Genomic DNA, 19460 nt, shown 5'->3' on the forward strand with positions numbered 1-19460 from the left:
TTTTACTTATTTATGTTGGTCATGTTAGTGAAGGTGCATTCAGTACTTCCCCGAGAATTCAGTTGAAAAATAAACATACAAAAAATGAAAATAGTAGTGCAAATGAGACTCTTGCGTTACTTTCGGACCTAGCTATGCAGTTGAAAACTCCATGGCTTTAGTCCGTAAGCGAACTGTAACGACCGAGCGACCGCCTCTTGTCGACGAAATTAGTGCCAACTTTAGTGGATATTTGGTGTAGCGTGGTCAGCGCAACGAATCCCCACGGACGTTAATTTCTTTTCTTATAGACCGGAGTCGCTACTTTTCCATTCAAGTAGCTCCTTAATTATGCTCACAAGACTGAGTGGATCCCGTTCCAGACCCACTACTACTCAGAAAAATTGGTAGCACCGGGAATCGAACCCGAAACTTCTGGATATGTAGTCAGGAACTCTGACCACTAGACTACAAATGCGGTCATAAAGTTCAAAATATTCTTATTAAAATACTTTATTAGCAGGTAATAAATCAGCAGAGGTGCAAGGATTAGGAAATAAATGTCGGTAGGCACCAATAAGGTACATATTTCACACGAAGCATGGCCCTGTGACGTGTGTACGTATAGACAGACAAAGACACGTAAACAGTCAGACATGAGGAGAAAAACAGCTTGAGAATGAGTTTATGATGACGAAAGCAAAATGGCCACACATTGAAGATAGTTCATAGCCATGATTGACTTGAACATACTTCGTGCTGGTGAATGTGTTAGGTATGATACGCTTTAGTTCAGACACGACTATAATTTCCCGCTGTTTTGTGCCAATATGAGGAATAACACAACAAAAATACACGCACATGAATGTGCTGTTTGATGTAGCACGCAACTCCGTTATCTGCTACATCAAAATATGCCGTATTGTTTTGAGCGCTGGGAAATTACTCAAAGGTCAAAAGGATGCCCGGTCTAAGCGATTATCCTGTATAACAAGCGGTGCAGTTCTCTTCTCTTTCCGTAGATGAGAGGCAGAGATTGGCTTTCTAGCCCTAGCATAACCTGCGCCTGTCAGTCAAAATCTGAAAGCATTATACACCTGAGAACTACTATAAAGGGTTAAAAGTTCGTAATTGTATGTTTCATAATGATACCCTGTAACATGTTTGCCTGTGAGTATGTGATTTTTATTGATATATGTAGAATTATCTTACAGCTTAGAATCACTGTTTTGTTTTTGTCAGTGGTTGAGGTTAGCTCTCTCTAAGGGACCTAACTGAGTGTCTTCCACTTCCTCCTCATCTGAGGACGGAAAAAGATCCAGTCTCTGAAACGCTGTGTTTCCTACTTCCTAGAATACCCGACGATGGACAAAGACCAAAAACCCAGTGAATCTGAGTGTTATACCCCATCGTCAGAACCCTTTAAAATCTTACAGCTTGTAAAAGGAGGCCCAGTCAGTATAAAATTAAAAATATAAGGAAATATACAATAGATTTTTTTTCGTATAATAATTTTTAAAATCTTAAAGATATTCTAAAGTGGCATAAAGTAGCAATGTAAGTGAATGTGAAGAATTATTAATGCAAATACTTATTTATATTTCTGAAACTGTTGCCGATCTGTCTGCTTTCCCCAGCACGTAAATCTATGTACAGGGGTTGAACAGAACAATGGGCACGCTACAGATACTGCACACATTTCCTTATTTATATGGTGTTGGGCCCCATTTTGCCTCAATACAATCGCAATCCCCCTTAGAATAATTTCTAGTAGCATTTCTACCATTCTTCTTGAAGAACATATTCAAAGTTTGAATCTGTTTCTCAATCTCGTCTTCAAAACTGGCCAGAGTGTTTCAATGATGTTCAAATGTGGTGCTTGTGTTGGCCAGGGAAGATGCTGAAGTTCACCTACATGCTCTTCAAACCATGAATGAACAGTTCCAGCTGTATGAATGGGGGAATTATCGTTTTAGAAAACTGAATCTTTTTTTCGTTGTTCTTCGGAAAAACTTCTGGTTTATGAGACGCACCTGATTACCCAATCTGTCCACGCACTCCCTTACAACAATTTGGCCATGACGGGTAATATTGGGCCCAACAGAATTCTGTTCTGTTGTTGTCCAAACCATCACAAAATCTCCCACCGTGTTTCACCGTTGGAACGAGGCATTTCGAATTGTAGGCTTCCTTGGATATTCTCCAAACGTGAACTATTTCTGATATAAGGAAGAGCGTGAAGGATGACTCATCTGACCAGACCACGAAAGAGTTTCCATTTGCCTTCATGTCCAGGTTTCAAGGTCGTGACACCATCGTTTTCGCATCTGAATATTACTTTCAGTAATCAGAGGTTTAGCAACTGAAACCGTACCGTGGATATTGGATTTGTGAAACTCACGTCNTTGATGTTGTCTTCCCATTCACAAATTCCATTCCTCAATTTCTTAGTCGCTCCATTAATTTGTCTACCTCCTGCATGAAGTTGCCCTTGTTCCTTTACACCCAGGCTTGATGAAATATAGGAAAGAAGCAAAAATCTAACATACATGGTTTTAAGTCGAAACGTCCTCTACTTTCGCTCCTTCCTCGCATACGCCCATTCGTTTGGTTCTTCAAAAAATCATATGCATTTAAAAAACGCTGCAAAATTGCAAAATAGAAATTTCTCCAATGTCAGACTGCACGCTCGTCGATCAAGAAGCAGACTGCAGTTGTGGTGTGACACTCCTCTCTTCACTTCCTGCAAACAGAAAAAAAAAAAAACTTTCATTTAAACCTATTAATTGATCCGTTGTATAATTTTAGTTTATAGCTAATATTATTTGAGAAACTAAAGATCTTTCTGTTCGTCAATAGATTCTCTATTATGGAAAATTACTGTTCCTGTACTCTGCCTTATTAATCTGGCACATAACCTAGTATATTTTTACTTTAACATCTATTTTAATATTACTTTCCTATGTACACTAGGTCTCCCACGTGGTCTCTTTCCATTGGTTTTATCAATACTATAATAAATAAATATTTACGAGTGTAATACTAAAATGCAAAGACATTACTTAAGAGAATATTCATGTATTTAAGGAAAGCCTTTACATCACAAGGGGACACGCGGTAGGGTAGTTGGTTGAGGCACTATGCTACAAGACGAAAGGTCACGGGTTCAAGTCCTGATGAGGTCAATGAATTTTCAATTGACCTAATCTTTCCAGCTGCACTATGGCTTTGGAGTCGACTCAGCCTCTAACAGAAGTGAGTACCAGGAATATTCTTAGGAGTAAAGGGCGGCCGGCGCGTAAGGCTGACAACCTTGCCGCCATCTACGAGCCGATTGTCTAGAAAATGTGGGAACCTCAACATCTCTCAAACCTATGGGCCTTCACGGCCTGCTACAAGAATAGCTTTACTTTTACTTTACAACACAAAGAAATCCACAGTTATCAAATTTATAATCAAAATATATAAACTCTGGAATGTACAATAGTTCAAAATTTTATATGCCTATTGGGGAAACAACGTGTTTCGCGTTATGAAATATCTTTCTATAATGTGGAGGCTGCTTCGTCAAAAGCCCTTTCATTGTATTTGTATGACTTTTATTCCAGTTACGGTAAGGGCATTAGAAATATTTAATTCTATTTATTTTTCGTAAAATTTCAACACATTTAAAGAGTTCGCTGTTGGATTTATATTGCAAATGTAACCATTATTTTACAAGGATTTAAGGCTCATATTTGCACGGATTTGTATTCTAGAAAATAATTGGCCTCTTTAATTTGTATTACAAAGCCTCGTGTAAACAGAACTGTTTTTTTCGGAATAGTATTAAAAATATGGACTGTATACAATTTTTTTCTTCCTGTACTGCTAACAAAATTGAAAAAAGGGGGGGAAGCTAAGAGCACCTCGGTGGTGTTTCATCGCCCATTGCACAAACACATCAAGCGATGGTGGGTGCAGAGGAGGGGTTGTTTCTATCGCTTTCACTGCTATTTCGGAAATGCCATTACATGACTTGAACCCGAGAGAAGTAAGCTTATAGATCCAAGCGTATATTATGCAAAACAGAGTACGTTTACGAGCGTAAGGGATTATGATTTGGGAGCAGGAACAGGCTGAAGACTAGATTATCATGATGTGTGGGGTGGGAGGAGATGATCAATGCTCCTGCGAATTCCACTTCGGGGGATGAGATAGCTCGAGGGTTGGAGTATTGTTATCACAAGTGGGTGAGCTCTCATATGCCCTGTAATAATAACATGGTGGGATTAGTTTTCATCTGGCTCATCTCTTCCTTGGCTTTAGTTTGCATTTGAACGTGTATATAAGCTACACAAAGCCCTTGCGACGTTTGTGTTATCTCAGAATTAGGATATAGCAATAGAGATTACTGTACAGTCTCATCTCGCTTAAGGGAGCTACAAGGGGGATCACCCCTCAAAATGTTTATGGTAATAATGAGCCGTATAAATGTTTTAATATTTAAACTTGTCACAGAAACACAGGAGAGGACATTAGTAACTGCAATGGAAAGTAAATGATTAAATGCTACTGCATCGGCCTACATTCGAAGTAACAAACTCGACATTTTCTGCATTTCATTGGATTAACACGTAAGTATATGTAAGGGTGCCGATCACGGTATCCGAGCGGTCTAAGGCATGAACTGTCTTCGCTCGCTCGGAAGCCGGGATCGTGGGCTCGGATGTTTCCTGTGAGGTACGAACTGAATTCTTATATATTATTCTTATACACTGCCGGTCACAGTAGCCGAGCGGTCTAAGGCATGTACTGTCTTCGCTCGCTTGGAAACCGGGATCTTGGGTTCGAATCCCACTCAGGGCATGGATGTTTAGTTTATGTGTGTGCGTTTTTCTGTGTTTGTGTAAAGGTAGAGGCCTTGCGACGAGCTGATTACCAGCCCAAGGAGTCCTACCGAATGCGTAAGATCTAGAAAAACCGAAGTGAACGGAGAAGTTCATGGAGGTAGGCCTAGGCCCACTGGGGCTGTAGTGCCAAGGGGAAAAAAATGTAAGGGTGGTAATGCGTACAGATTCCATTAGTGAAGAATCCTTTATTTCTGGGAACAGAAATGTAGATCTATTACGTGGTGACTGGCTAAGGACTGGGTGATAAGGGATCGATTCTCGGCAAGGGAAACCTTTTCCTATCTTCACAACTGGATCCAACCACTGAAAACTAGCTCTGGGAACACACAGTTTTCTTGATTTTTCTTAGATGTCGGCTGGTATCGTTGTATGAAACTAATCATTTCAAGGAAGAAAGACGCAATAAGCTATTTCTTGAACATTATTTTTTCTAACATTAGAAATATGTTTAGATTTATCAAAAACATCGAGCCTGCTAAGAAACAAATAGTTCTATTTTAGGAACTAGTCCTATTGTGTACTTGAAAAGTGCTTCTAGGTATGTTAGAAATCAATCAGTGATGTAGGAAATCTAGTATTTTAGCAAGAGAATTGATATGTGAAATGTTCTAATATTTAAATGTCATTTCACAGAAGCTCGTCCTTTGTCAGGAAAAACGAAATTAATGTTAACGAAGTTAATGTAAGTATAAAGCTACGGTCGCTTTATCCTCTTCAAAAAGAGTCTCCCCTATTATATAGATATTTGGTTATGTAGACCCAAGAGCTAATCGGAAGAAATATTAGCGAAAGTGCGTTATGACCTTAACGGGAATTGAAAGAGAGCCTACAGTGGGTCACTTTACTGAGTCAGGTATATCAGCTTACATTCAAGTGTTTTACCATTTTTTCTATGTTTCTGCTGAATGTATTGCTTCTCCTTCCTTCATATTTTTTTTTGTTTCTTTTTTTCCTTGGCACTACAGCCCCAGTGGGTCTAGGCCTACCTCCATGAACTTCTCCGTTCACTTCGGTTTTTCTAAATCTCACACATTCGGTAGGACTCCTTGGGCGGGTGATCAGCTCGTCGCAAGGCCTCTACCTGTACACAAGCACAGAAAAACGCACACACACAAACTAAACATTCATGCCTTGAGTGGGATTCAAACCCACGGTCTCGGCTTCCGAGCGAGCGCAGACAGTGCATGCCTTAGACAGCTCGGCTACTGTGACCGGCAGTGTATAAGAATAATATATAAGAACTCAGTTCGTACCTCACAGGAAACAGATCCGAAGCCACGATCCCGGCTTCCGAGCGAGCGAAGACAGTGCATGCCTTAGACCGCTCGACTACCGTGACCGGCTCCTTCATATTAGAAGCTCTGAATTCAGCGACAACACTACGTGTAGTAACCCCATGCACCCTGCCGATCAGCAATATTTGTGCGTCAGTTCAGTGTTTGCGTGTTTTGGTTCATCGGAATACAGAGTATTTGTAATTTGTGATAGACTTAATTAAAATAAAGAAGTGGGAGGGATATGGTGCTGATCCACGGGTCGCCAATACGTCCTCAGTTTCTCCGTGGATGTAGGCCTAAACTTAGAATTCAACACATCCATAGCATTCGGGTTCATGTCACGATTCCTACTTCGGTTGATATTACGTTTTTTGATCCTGCCCCTCCCCCTTTTCTCCTCAAAACGAGGAAAATTCAACTTGAACTCATTTTATGACTCTTTAAAATGCACGTGAAGTTGGCCTATAACATTTTCCACACGTATCCACCAAAGTAGGAACGAAAGAAGGAGGGGTGTTTCTATCGCAACAATAAAAGCAGTAATGGCAGAATAGGGCAGAGGCAAACGGGTATTGAAAAGGAAAAATTTAGCCTCTACTCATTTTAATTTAAACAGGTTTGTTATTTTTTTTTCTGCGTTGTATTTGTGCTGAGGTATATTACGGTTCTGCCATGTCTGCCCACAACGATTCTCACCCCGCCCTACATTTTTACGCCTACCCTGCCCCATGCAAATCACGCCTTGTCGTTTCAGGGCGCAGATGCAGGGGGATGGGGTGGCTTCAGCTTTATTTTATAGTCCATGCAATTTGTTCTTCTCTCGGCTAATATCCTTTATGCGTTTGGAAAGTTCAGACACCCCACACCCCTCCAACTTCTTCCAGTCCACCCCACCTTTGTATTTCTTTAGGGTTTATGTCTTTTAGAAACAAAAGTATCGGGCTCCTATAAAGATCTCACTGTATTGCTTCTAGCATGCATGTTCAGGATACGTATGGCTGGCTACTCAACTACTCTTCAGAGATAATTTTATTGTAAATAATCATAAAGAATAAAACAGCACTATCAATCAGAGTGGAAAGCTGATAGCCAGTAAGCTTGGCATCACAGTCGCGACCTAATTTGGAACCAAATTTTCATGACCCTATTCACAGGAACTTACCCTTGATTCCTGGTCGGAATCATATTTTTTTTCTTTCCACATAATTTTATGCTGTTCCTTCAGAATCCATATTAATATTATCTTCACGTCCCATGCCAGCGTCTCCTAAGTCCTCAACTATCTTCAGGTTTCCCGTCTCTCTCCGAGGAGCGCTGTAGCCCGTATGGTTTAGTCGCAATATCCGGCGAAGAGTAGAAATCATAAAGCCCTTTATTATTAACTCCTATTACATTGGCTTCTCTGTCTCGCAGAAGCAAAGGCGAGGAGGCAGCAGAACAAGGTAGTGATAAATCACTCACTCACTCCTGGAGCTGAGCCCTTCATGAAAAGTCACCAATTCTGCAGCTACTCAAGAATTTCCCAGCATTTTATGGAACCCGAAGGTTCATTTCCATGTTCACAAGAACCCTCCACTGTCCCTATCCTGAGTCAGATCAATCCAGTCCATACCATCCCATCCTATCTATCTAAGATCCATTTTAATATTGTTCATCCACCTAGGCCTTGGCCACTCCAATCATCTCTTTCCCTCTGGCTTTCCCACCAATATCCTATATACATTCCTCTTTCCCCCATTCGTGCTACATGCCCTGCTCACCTCATCCTACTTGACATGTTCATTCTTATTATACTTGGAGAAGAGTACAAATTATGAAGCTCCTCATCATGTAGTTTTCTCCAACCTCCTGTCACTTCATCTCTCTTCAGTCCAAATATTCTCCTCAACAAACTGTTCTCAAACACCCTCAGTCTATGTTCCTCCCTTAATGTCAGAGACCAAATTTCACACCCATACAGAACCACAGGCAAAATTATAATTCTCTATATTCTAATTTTTATGTTTTTGGTGACGAAACAGCAACATAGTACTTTAAATAGTATTAGGAAATGGCTATGTGCAGATATACTATATATAATTAGGAAATATTTTGATTAAGAGAATTTATTTTAGACGGATTCTTCCATTTTGAAGTGGAAGTCCTTTGTACCACATCTATTGAGACTGAAAGCGCTGATGTTAATATTTTAAGATATGGCGTACTATTTATTGTTCTTTCAGCATTAATTGCACGTGTTTCTTTACGTTTGTTTTCGATTTACATAACCTGACAAAGAGGGGCAGATTGCAGCCCCTTGAGTTAGACGCGGGGGATAGTTTGTCAGTCAGACGGTAAGTACGTAGCAAGCGAGATGTATTTGTGTCGTTATTGCGCTAAGAGCGCAAGCGTCTCTGGTTCATCTTGCTTCCCATTTAGGAAACTATAGGAATCTTATTGCTATTCAATGATGCAAGCAAACGTTATGGCCCGCAGAAGGCGGGCTCCAGGAATCGAACCTCCTCTCCAACGGTATATAAATTTGAGAATGGGGGGGGGGGGGGGGGAAGAAAGAAGAGGGAAGCAATGGAGGATATCGAAAAGCGCCGCGAAGATCGTGGGATGTTAGCCATTGTAGTGCTTTCTTGAAGTTTTTTCGTGGAGATCAGTTTTCCATATTTTCTCGTTGTGCATGAGAACCAGGATAGGACAGCCGGAATTCGATTTAAAATACGTCACGCCCAGATCGACTTTCTGGACTCGCGGTGCTGTGGGCTCTCTCTTCCGAGGTAAAGCAAGTGTAAACACGAGCCCTCTATTCAGTGCTAAGGTTAAGAGTGCGTGGAGATATCCCTTCACTCCTCTTGTTCGCGTTCCCGATGTGGTTGTGAGGAGCCTTGAAGAAAACTCTTTTATCTGAAGGAGGCGGGTGATTATGAATTCAGACTGTTAAAATCCTCTTGCCACCTCAGTGTGACAATCGTCCTCTGTTTCCCTCCGTTTCGTTGTACAAAGAGGAAGAAGAAAAAGAACAGCTGTAAGAGACCGTGGAGGCTCATAGGGTCGCGAGACGTCGAGATTTCCACATTTTCTCTAGACAATCAGCTCACAGATGTCGGTAAGGTTGTCAGCCTTACGCGCCGGCCGCCCTTTACCCAGAGGAAGATTCCTGTTAGAGGCTGACTCGAACCCAGGGCCATAGTGCGGCTGGAAGGATTAGGTTAGTCGAAAAATCCAATGACATTATCGAGAATCGAAACCGCGACTTTCTGGCTTGTAACATAGTGCCTGAACCAACTACACTACCGCGTGTCCCCCCCCCCCAAACCTCTGTTTCATTTTACATTTGATCAAATGGCGTTTACCCCTGCCTGCCTTTCCACATGCAAATATGGCAAGGGTTGTCATTCAGAGAGTTTGTGCACAAGACAAGAGAGTAAGATTTGAGGCTTTCACGGCGGTGACTATGAAGAAAGCAGTCTTCTGGGATTTGGCACCGTGTATATGTGGTGTTAACCGACGTTTCGGAGGAACGTATCGCCCCCATTTTCAGGGTAGAAGAAAAAGTATAAGTAAAGCAGTCTGCTTTACCGTTTCTCACGGTGTTGTCGCTTGCAGAATTCTTATACTTTTTCTTCTACCCTGAAGATGGGGGCGATACGTTCCTCCGAAACGTCGGTTAACACCACATATACACGGTGCCANAGTAACTTGGTATTTCTAAGAGCCGGGTTCAGCCACGTAAAATAGAGTGGGTTATGTTTCTAGACCAGGAAAGTCATTTGAAGGCTTGTCTTAGTCGAATTCTTCTGTATTTCTTTCCTAAACTTGTTGAGTTAAATAATGTAATAGATGGAGCCACTATAACTCATTAACAGAATTGGTGGGCCCAGGAAACACTGTGAATAATGAATTAAAATCGTAAAATTTTACATTACTACAGGTTTTCTCCTAGTACTTCGGTTTCCTCTGCCAATCTTCATTCCACCAATTGCTCCACAATCACCCTCACCTATCATCCGGGGCTGGTACAATAGGCCAGAAGTGGCCGTAGTACAAGGGACTTAGTCCCACCCCACTAGCAATAAAAAAAAAGTGCAGGTAACATTAACAAGTGCATTAATCCTGCTTGACACAATAATACAGCGTAGCCGATATAGCGACTGGATACAGACAGGACGGCCGAGATATTGGATTTCGAATCCCATTAAGGGCAAAAATTTTAGCTGATCACAGTGGCAGCGCAATCTGAGGCACGAACTGTCTTCGCCCGCTCGAACACTAGGGTCGTGATATCGAATCCCTTTCGAGGCATGGGTGTTTATATAGGTTTATTCTGTGTTCATATTGCCCTGTGTAGGTAGCGGCCTTGCGACTGGCTAATCACCCGTATATGGCGTCCTACCAACTGTCTATAAGATTAAGAACCTGAGGTGAAACGAAGTTTTCACGGATGCCCTATGTTCCAAAGGGAGCAACAGGAATGTGAATGAAGGATGAATCCTGCTTGCGGCTGGTGGCATATCTTCAAGGCACAGACAAAGACAGCAAGGTACTACGAAACGGCGGAAATCTATTCCACGTCTTAAACGTGTCAGCGAGCTATTTTGTATACGAAAATGCTCTATAATATTATTCGGGAAGTGATCGGTAAGGATACTGGCTGAGGCGCCGGCTGTTCTGACAGATTTTTCATGGTATTCCTCAGCTTGTAAAGGAAAATGCTGGGATAGTAGCTCAGTGAGGATTTTCTTTCTAAATATTTTCAATTTCATTATTCACCATTCATTCTACGTACCATTCGATAGTGTAGGATATGAGATCCTGAGAGCGTTGTGCGGTAAACATCCAAGATATACACGAAATTATCAGCCCAAATGAGGTAAATCATTAACATCAAACAGTGAGACCGTGCCAGATTTCAGGCTGTTAGTCACCGGCTTTACACATCGGAGGCCAGGATTCGAGCCCAGGTCAGGTCATGTGGGATTTGTGGTGGACAAAGTGGTTTTAGGGCAGGTTTTATCCGATTTCCTCTGCCAATTTCCATTCGACCAAATGTTTCAGACTCATTTACTATCATCTGGAGCCGGTACAGTACGCCAATTAGTGGCCGACTTACCAAGTGGACTCAATCCCACCCCAACCCAAGAAACTAAAAACTAAACTAACGTGAAACAAATGTGGAAGCATTGAATTATGTGAATTGGTATTAAGAAGATAGATTGTGAGGCTGGGATGTGAATGGAACTGGTTTACGATCGTGTCGAATGACAGGTTTCTACATTGACGTTAATTCAGCTACATCTGGAAAGTTTTGAAATGTGGTGTTGTCGAAGGATGGAGAAGATCAGTTGGACCGATTATGTGAGAAATGAAGAAGTGTTAATTACAGTAAGTGAGCAGAGGAATATCCTACACGAAATAAGAAAACGGAAGGCTAATTGGATTGGTCATATTTTACGCAGAAACTGCCTTCTAAAAGAAGTTATTGAAGGAAAGATAGAGGGGCGGATAGAATTGATAAGAAGACGAGGAAGAAGACGTAAGAAGATGCTGGATGACCTTGGGGACAGAAGAGGATATTGTCGTTTGAAGGAGAAAGCTCTAGATCGCATTAAATGGAGGAAATGTTTTGGAAGAGACTGTGGACCTGTCGTCTTGACAGATTACTGATGATGATGATGATGATGTTAATTCAGCTATCACAGTGTTAGTCATATCACACTACTCACTGCTGATCATCACCGTTTCATTTAATTCGACATTATGTATATTTTTGTAGTTGATAATTTACCGTTGGATGGTTCAGGAACCAATCAAATATTCATGGAAGTTGTCCGAATATTTTCACAGAGAATTGCTTTGAAGGCATGAAGGCAGTCTAGCTTCAAGGTGCATTGGCAGTTGCTCACTCTCTGCTGTGGCTGTAATCTGAGGTCTCACAAACCTATTACACAACTTTAATGAGGCCGGCGCTAATCCAGCAATCCCACAACAAACCGCAACCACCCTCCTTACAACACATTTCTAAACATAGTAACAATTCGCACCTACAGAGCTCAGGAGAGCGATGGCCACCGTTGAGTGTAAGGTGGCAAACTCGCTGGCCGCTCCGTCTCTCTTCCTCCCATTTCATCTTCTAATTTTTTCACTTCCTCTACAGTCCCCTTGGGCCCTGGTCTGTGACTTTCTTTTCTTCATGATCGTTTTACAGACGGTAGGACTTCTTGGACTAGTGATCAGCTAGTCGCAAGGCCTCTACCTAAACACAGGACAACACAAAGACAGAATAAATGCATACACTACAAAACATCAATGCTTTGTGTGGAATTCGAACCCACGGTCCCGGCTTCCGAGCGAGCGAAGACAGTGCATGCCTTAGACCGCTCGGCTACTGTGACAGGCTTATATTCCATTACCGACACTTTTCACCGAAATTTTTAATTTATTTAATTAATTAATTTAATAATAATTTTTTAACTGACTTCATGCAATAGTCACACAGAGAATCTCATAGTACACGTAAAAGAAATGGTGAAGATGTTTTCTGCTTTTTATACAACACAAATATTGATTACTATATCCGCAAACGTCTGCCATTACACAAAACCAGGAAACCTTCCAGCCTGAAGAAAAAAGCATACTTTAATATTATCTTCCATATAGGCCTACGTTTTTGTCTACTGAATGGGCTGTTCTCTTCAAGTTTTCAGAGTAGAGAACTTTTCCCCCGCATGCTCTTCACATGACGATTCATCTCGTCCTCCTTGTGTCAGTAACCTCAATAAGCGCGTAAATTTGGACCAGTGACTTTTTATTTCAATAACTATACAAATTCTGTTCACAAAGCTTAACAATTTCAAATAGTCATATATATTACAGCAGATGACAAAAAAGGAGACTGTTGTTCTGGAACAAAGTGGCCTTTCTGCCTCTGTGACTGGTATTTATTGTACAGACTGTACACTGCGATCCGCTTCTGTCGTGTGATCAGTAGACTTGTAAAGAGTATTTCAAACTGCGACTGATTACGGAGCACCAAACAGTCTACTGGAAACAATCTGTCGCCCTCAAAGAAAGCTCCTGTGTGCAATATTCCAACAACGTTGTTTCATTTTGACAGACGCGAAATCTGTCTATTCTTCCGAAATACAGGCCAATAATAATAATAAACAAAAATACAAACTTCGTAGTTTTAGTCCGCAAGCGAACTCTACCGACCGAGCGTCCGCCGCTTGTCGGTGAAGTTAGTGCCAACTTTTGCGGATAGGTGTCGCGTGGTCAGTGCAACGAATCCCTACGGTCGTTAATTTCGGTTTTCTAGACTGGAGCTGCTATTTCATTGAAATAGCTCCTCAATTATCCTCACGAGGTTGAGTGAACTCCGTTCCAGATCCACTACTTCTCAGAAATCTGGTAGCGCCGGGTATCGAACCTGAACCTCTGGATCTGTAGCCAGGAACTCTGACCATTAGGCAACTGAGGCGATAAATAATAATAATAAATGCATAAATAATTAGACATATTTACCCCCATTTATACTACACTTGGAATTTGTGAAAAAAAAATCAAATCTTACACCAGAAGAATTTATTTAATAGAATCATGTTAGAGGTGTGTGTTAATTTCACAGGCAGACTTATAGATTGTGATTTAATTTTTGGTATTTAAAATTGAAAATGTCCAATCTCGGAAACAAATCAAAGCGTCTTAAGGGGTTCGCATTAAAGGGCTCTTGAGCTCTTGAGAATTTAAATCACGGTCATTCTAGATTCTTAAATATGTGCACATCATTACAAATTTAGTAGTAGTAGTAGTAGTAGTAGTAGTAGTAGTAGTAGTAGTAGTAGTAGTAGTAGTAGTAGTGGTGATGGTGGTGGCGGCAGCAGCAGCAGCAGCGAACCGTACTGTGTTGACAAAATTTACAAAAATATAATTTTAACCTTCTGTAAACAACTGGAAGCAATCCTTCGACTACAAATCTTCAGAGTATGTGCAGGACAACGCAATTTTATTGTGTCTCTACGCATACCTCATGCGCTTCTAGAATGCCTTTTGTATATTTTGATTTATCTTTTTTGTAATTGGTCTCCGTTCATATGTTCCTTATATCTGGAGCAAAATATATACCAGTTTTCCCATATAGCCTGTGCATTGCTGCATTAAATTAATTTAAGTGAACACATTCCAATCTATTTATTTATCAAATTTCTCCTGTGTTAAAGATACATTTTCCCGTAAGCTGTCCTTTACTGTGTGTATTGTTTGTACACAGCTGCTTCTGAATATCTTCTGTTGTCCTCATCTGACTTCCGAGATATATGAACTTGATTAAATCTATTTCGTCTTATTCTCTTCAATTCCTCTTTTGTGTTTTGCTGTTTTCTCCCTCACTTTCTGATGGTGAAATTATGATAGTTCTGTATTCCTTTATTTTAATATGGAGAAATTCGAAAGGAAAGAGACATTTTCAAGGCTGTTCCTGAAAAAAGAGGCGTGGGTACCTAGAACAATTTTGCATATACACAATTTTGTTATGGAACAACGACAAAAGAAACGTAAGTGCATACTTTCAGCACTTGCACTACATAATCACACACCGAAAGGGAACAGCACGACATGCAATACAGATCCTAAAAACGCCAGTGTTTTAGGAACTATGATATAAGAAGCCCTGAGATTGGTCCATTACGAGAAACCATCTTGTTTATACACTCCACGGGCGTGAATGGAATCAAGATCCGTGTATTTATTCACATATTATTGATAATAAAAACAAAGACCTTTCCTTATTATGAAATTTGAAGTCATTTCCGTTGCACTGAATTCTGAATATTTGCAGTGAATATTCAAGAATTTGTAACATCAGACCACCAATTTAATAATTTGTTAATTCGTTTGTTTCGTGAAAAATAATCTGAAATTTTATTTATCCCGTATGTTTGTAAAATATAAATTAAAATTATTTTTATATTACTTCGTACGACCATAAACTTTTGGGCACGCTGTAGCGTAGTTAGTTGAGGCAATATGTTACAAGTCGGAAGGTCGCGGGATAGAATACCGATGAGGTGGATATTCTTTAATTTACCTAATTCTTCCAGCCGCAGTATAACTCTGGGGTCGATTCAGTTTCTAACAGAAATGAGTACCAGGAATCTTCCTGGGAGTAAAGTGCGGCCGGCGCGTAAGGCTGACGACCTTATCTATGAACCGATTGTCTAGAAAATATTTGAGCCTCAACCTCTCACAAACCTACGGGCCTCCACGGCCTGTTACAGGGATAACTTTACTTTAATTTACTTACGATCATAAATTTAGTTGTATATCACGAAGCCCACTGATACGGTTAAGGTTCGGAGGGGTTACTCTGTACCTGCATCAAGGAAGAAAGACGTAATTTGTTCATGGCTAATCAATCCGATACATAAAACGACAACCTGACTTCTTTTGTTGCCGGTTGACCTGGGGCCTGACCAGTGCACAAACGACCAGCAATCCACAGGAACCCTCGCGCGACCAGACATGAGTCTGCAAGCAAACTGTAATGTCCCCCGAATTACCTTCTCGTGTAAAAGTGGTCCCATTATTTCCATTTTGAATAATTCAGGGAATGAAGGCGGACATGTCCGAAAGAGTGCTTTTGTGTCGTTACATCTACATTGCTTGAATGGATCGGACAGCGCCAAACGGCGCTAGTCAGCATCAGTGGCGTATCAAGCAGTACATTGCATTATGTTACGAAGTGTCCAGTAGTTTGTCTTGGCAGCCCCAACCCCTCTGCTCACTCCATTCTGTCGTCATGACTACAATGTATTGAATCCTGCTCATTTCAAGAAAAACTCGCCGCATTCGCTGCGTATTGGTCACACTTTTCGTATTTAAATCCTGGGTTCCGAATAATCGAAAAATATTTTAGTAACAAGAACTGAGAGACTTGTCTTTAGCACGTTCACATCAGTGGGAAGTATGAGATATTTCCCTACCTTTACATGTGGAGCAGAAAGAAAAATTTCCCCCCTGTCCTTAAGTAATTAAGCACTACGCCGTGAAGACGTATGAGGGAGTGGGTATATGCATCCATATTTTCTTGAACTTGGCACTAGCTGGAGGTGAGTGGTCAGGTTCACACCCTGGCCACTTTGCTCCCGGGGCAGAATTCTCGGTACCAGTTGGATAGGGGGCTGGGTGGGCCCCAGAACTGGTCTGGACGAGGTGGAGAAATAAAATTCTTGATCCTATCGGGACTCGAACACCGACCACTCGGCCTCCAGCCTTTAGGCAGTCGCTATACAGGCTGCGCTATCCCGGCTCTAGCTACACGTCTAGTATAGAAGTTAATTGGTAACGATATGAACTTCATCTCAATGTAAAGGGATGAATTATGTTTTAATTTTTAATATTAATGATATCAATGGTAAAGGCTGTAATACAGTACTGAACCATTTGAATATCTGTATGTGAAACTCACTGCTTGTTTTGTAATTTTAACATAGACCGATATCACTTTATGCATTTCACTATAAAGAAATTGCGCTGTTTTCCGAACAGAAGCTAAGAGTGACGGTGATTGATTTATTATAAAAAAATATATTGATTTGGATATATTTCCCGATGAGGTAATTGGATTTTTTTTCAATTTACCTAACCCTTTGAGACGAATTATGGCCTTCGGTTCGAACCAGCATGCAATAGAAATGAATAGCAGGATCCTGCTGGATAAAATGCGGCCAGAGGGTAAAGCTGAAAACATCGTCTCCATCTGTGAGCAAGTTGTCTAGAAACTGTAAGAGCCTCGACTTCTTACAGCCATGTTGGCCTCCGAGGCCTGTTACAGGGATAGCCTTATCTTCATTTTAACAGCCGTTTGAGTTATGCATGATACATTTCAGGAGTTAGCAGTTACATTGAGTTACATTGAGAGTCCTCAACTGCACTGACAAATCATTTAATAATTTCTTTTGTAAAATAGTAACGACGATTGGGACGCAACTCTGACTTGTAGTCGCTTCGATGGTCTAGTTGTCGTAGTGATAGTTATTATTCTAGTTAGTTAGTTATTGGAGAGGGTGGGTTTCCCCATGCACTTAGACCTGTATTGGTCCATTGTGCTTCCCTCTATGATTTCTACCAGTCTCTATATCCTACCGGTACTGGTGCTTACCATCAGTCCCGCCCAGCCAGCGAGACCGGCTCTACTAGCTGAGAGGTATCTATAATGCTTCCCCCATCTACCGGAGGTATTAGAGACTGCTGTTGGGCGGGAAACGTCCGTTAATTTGGCTCAGTGACCTCCTTTGGTGATATGAGGTTCTTTTATGTGCCGTAAAGCTACGACACGGGACCCACGGCTTAAAGTTGTTCCCTGAATTTTTACGTCCTTAAAAATGCAACGATCGCCGGGTTTGAACCCGCGTACCTTGAGTCATGAGGTGGGAACGTTACCTCTAGACTATGGAGGCCGCTTAGCTGTTATTCTAAATGGCTCTGCTAAGATCTTAGCAGTCGAAATTGACATAAAAATCGGCCCCAAAAAAATACTTTTCCTATACGACTAATCTGTATCATGTTATCTTGGAAGAAATGGATTATTGCTTGGTAGATCATTGTTGGTAGCTGAGTACAGAACAACAATGTAATCCGTCTGACGAGTGAGGATGTTTTCTTAAAATTTACCATTTCGCATCTGGGTCTCCAGTGCACGTAATTTTATTTTCCTTAAGATATCGCTTATGCAGTTTTATTGAGGGATGCACTCTGCACTGATTACTGAAATGTAATCGAGGTCGTTGATATTATCCTTGAGAAATTCTCCATTTTGTGCTCTCGGGCTCAAGTGCAGGGTTTACGTTCATAGATGAGCTCTGGAATATCGAATAAGAATTGAATCCGTCGAGACATTCAAACGCTAACGAGGAGCGTGTCCATACTGACACATCAACAAGCAGATGTAAAGGGACAGTACAATAAACATGGGGCCCGATAACGTATAAATCGTTCAAAACCTCGAAATAAGTGTTTTCAAGAGAGCAAAAGTTTCATATACTACGTGAATGAAAGAGTAGAAATAATAAATTATCCTTCAGTGTATTGGAATCCAGTTTCTTGAAAAAGGAAGTACAACCAAATCCGGGAGCAAAATTTTCGTAACAGGGTGTGGTGGCCCATAGGGTTGTGAAACGTCGAGGCTCACATTTTTTCTAGACAATCGGGTTACAGATGGCGGTGAGGTTTTCAGCTTTAAGCCCCGGCAGCTCTTTAACCCCAGGAAGATACTTGGTATTCATTTCTGATAGAGGCTGAGTCGAACACAGGGCCATAATGCGACTGGAATGATTAGGTTAAATGAGAAATCCAATGACCTTATAGGGAATGAAACTCGCGACCATCCGGATTGTAGCATAGCTCCTCATCCAAACACGCTACCGCGTGCCCCCGATGTTGGATATCTCTAACACAATACTGGTACAAGCAGAGGTATTTCGCATTGTGCTTGTAACGTCGACCCTGTGGTCTGTCAGCTTACCTCAGTCTATCATATCTGTCATATAACAAAGTACTACCAACCCTCGCATAAAGTCACCACAGTACTCTCAGTACTGAGATGTACTCAGTCGGTGTTCAATAAATCCGACACTTAGTGTATTTACTGCCCCTCTTTCAGCTACAGATGCGAGTTAGAAAGGAGGGTCATGAATTGAGAGCAGATAAGAGTTTGAAAAGAGACGGCCATTGACTATTTTGTGATAACATTCTGGAGTTCGCATACAGAAATCGAAGGGAACAGCAAAAATTTTCAGCTAGGTTAATCGGTTAGCTAACCGAGATTCGATTGGTGTTCCTGTCAAATTTAACTTCTGCGTTACCACCACAAGAGCAGGCTCGGTCTCTGTTCTCTAACCGCTATGGTTCTTATGTTCCCCGCACAACCGACTTCACGTAGGAAACCAATTAGCAGTGCATCACGCAATGAATAACATAGGATATCAGTTTGTAGGTTTTGGTTTTGTGAACAGGATATTACAGCAAGCTTACTGATACTTGGAAACCGTTTTCTTCTCTCCTCTTGCTCCCACTGTGGAGCATAGGGCTGATTTCTCAGTTTCATGATCATTTTTATAGACCGTAGGACTCCTTGGGCGGGGAATCAGCCCGTCTAAAGGCCGCTACCTAAACACAGGACGAACAAACATAGAATAAACGCTTACACACACCAAACATCCATGCCTTTTGTGGGAACCGAACCCACGATCCCGGCTTCCAAGCGAGCGAAGACAGTACATGCCTTAGACGGCTCGGCTACAGTGACCGGCTTGGAAACCGTAAAGTT

The 19460-nt window shown here is 41.3% G+C and overlaps 1 long non-coding RNA gene across 1 annotated transcript in view; it reads right to left on the reverse strand.

The window, feature by feature from the left end:
• Nucleotides 1–2392: 2392 nt before the first annotated feature.
• LOC111871690 overlaps nt 2393–19460 on the reverse strand; it is a 327857-nt gene continuing 310789 nt past the window's right edge. The window contains exon 4 of the long non-coding RNA XR_004513809.1: nt 2393–2722. This is a non-coding gene — a long non-coding RNA (uncharacterized LOC111871690). The remainder of the gene's footprint in view (nt 2723–19460) is intronic.

Source organism: Cryptotermes secundus, unplaced genomic scaffold, assembly GCF_002891405.2.
Source record: "Cryptotermes secundus unplaced genomic scaffold, Csec_1.0 scaffold428, whole genome shotgun sequence".
Lineage (NCBI taxonomy): Eukaryota > Metazoa > Arthropoda > Insecta > Blattodea > Kalotermitidae > Cryptotermes > Cryptotermes secundus.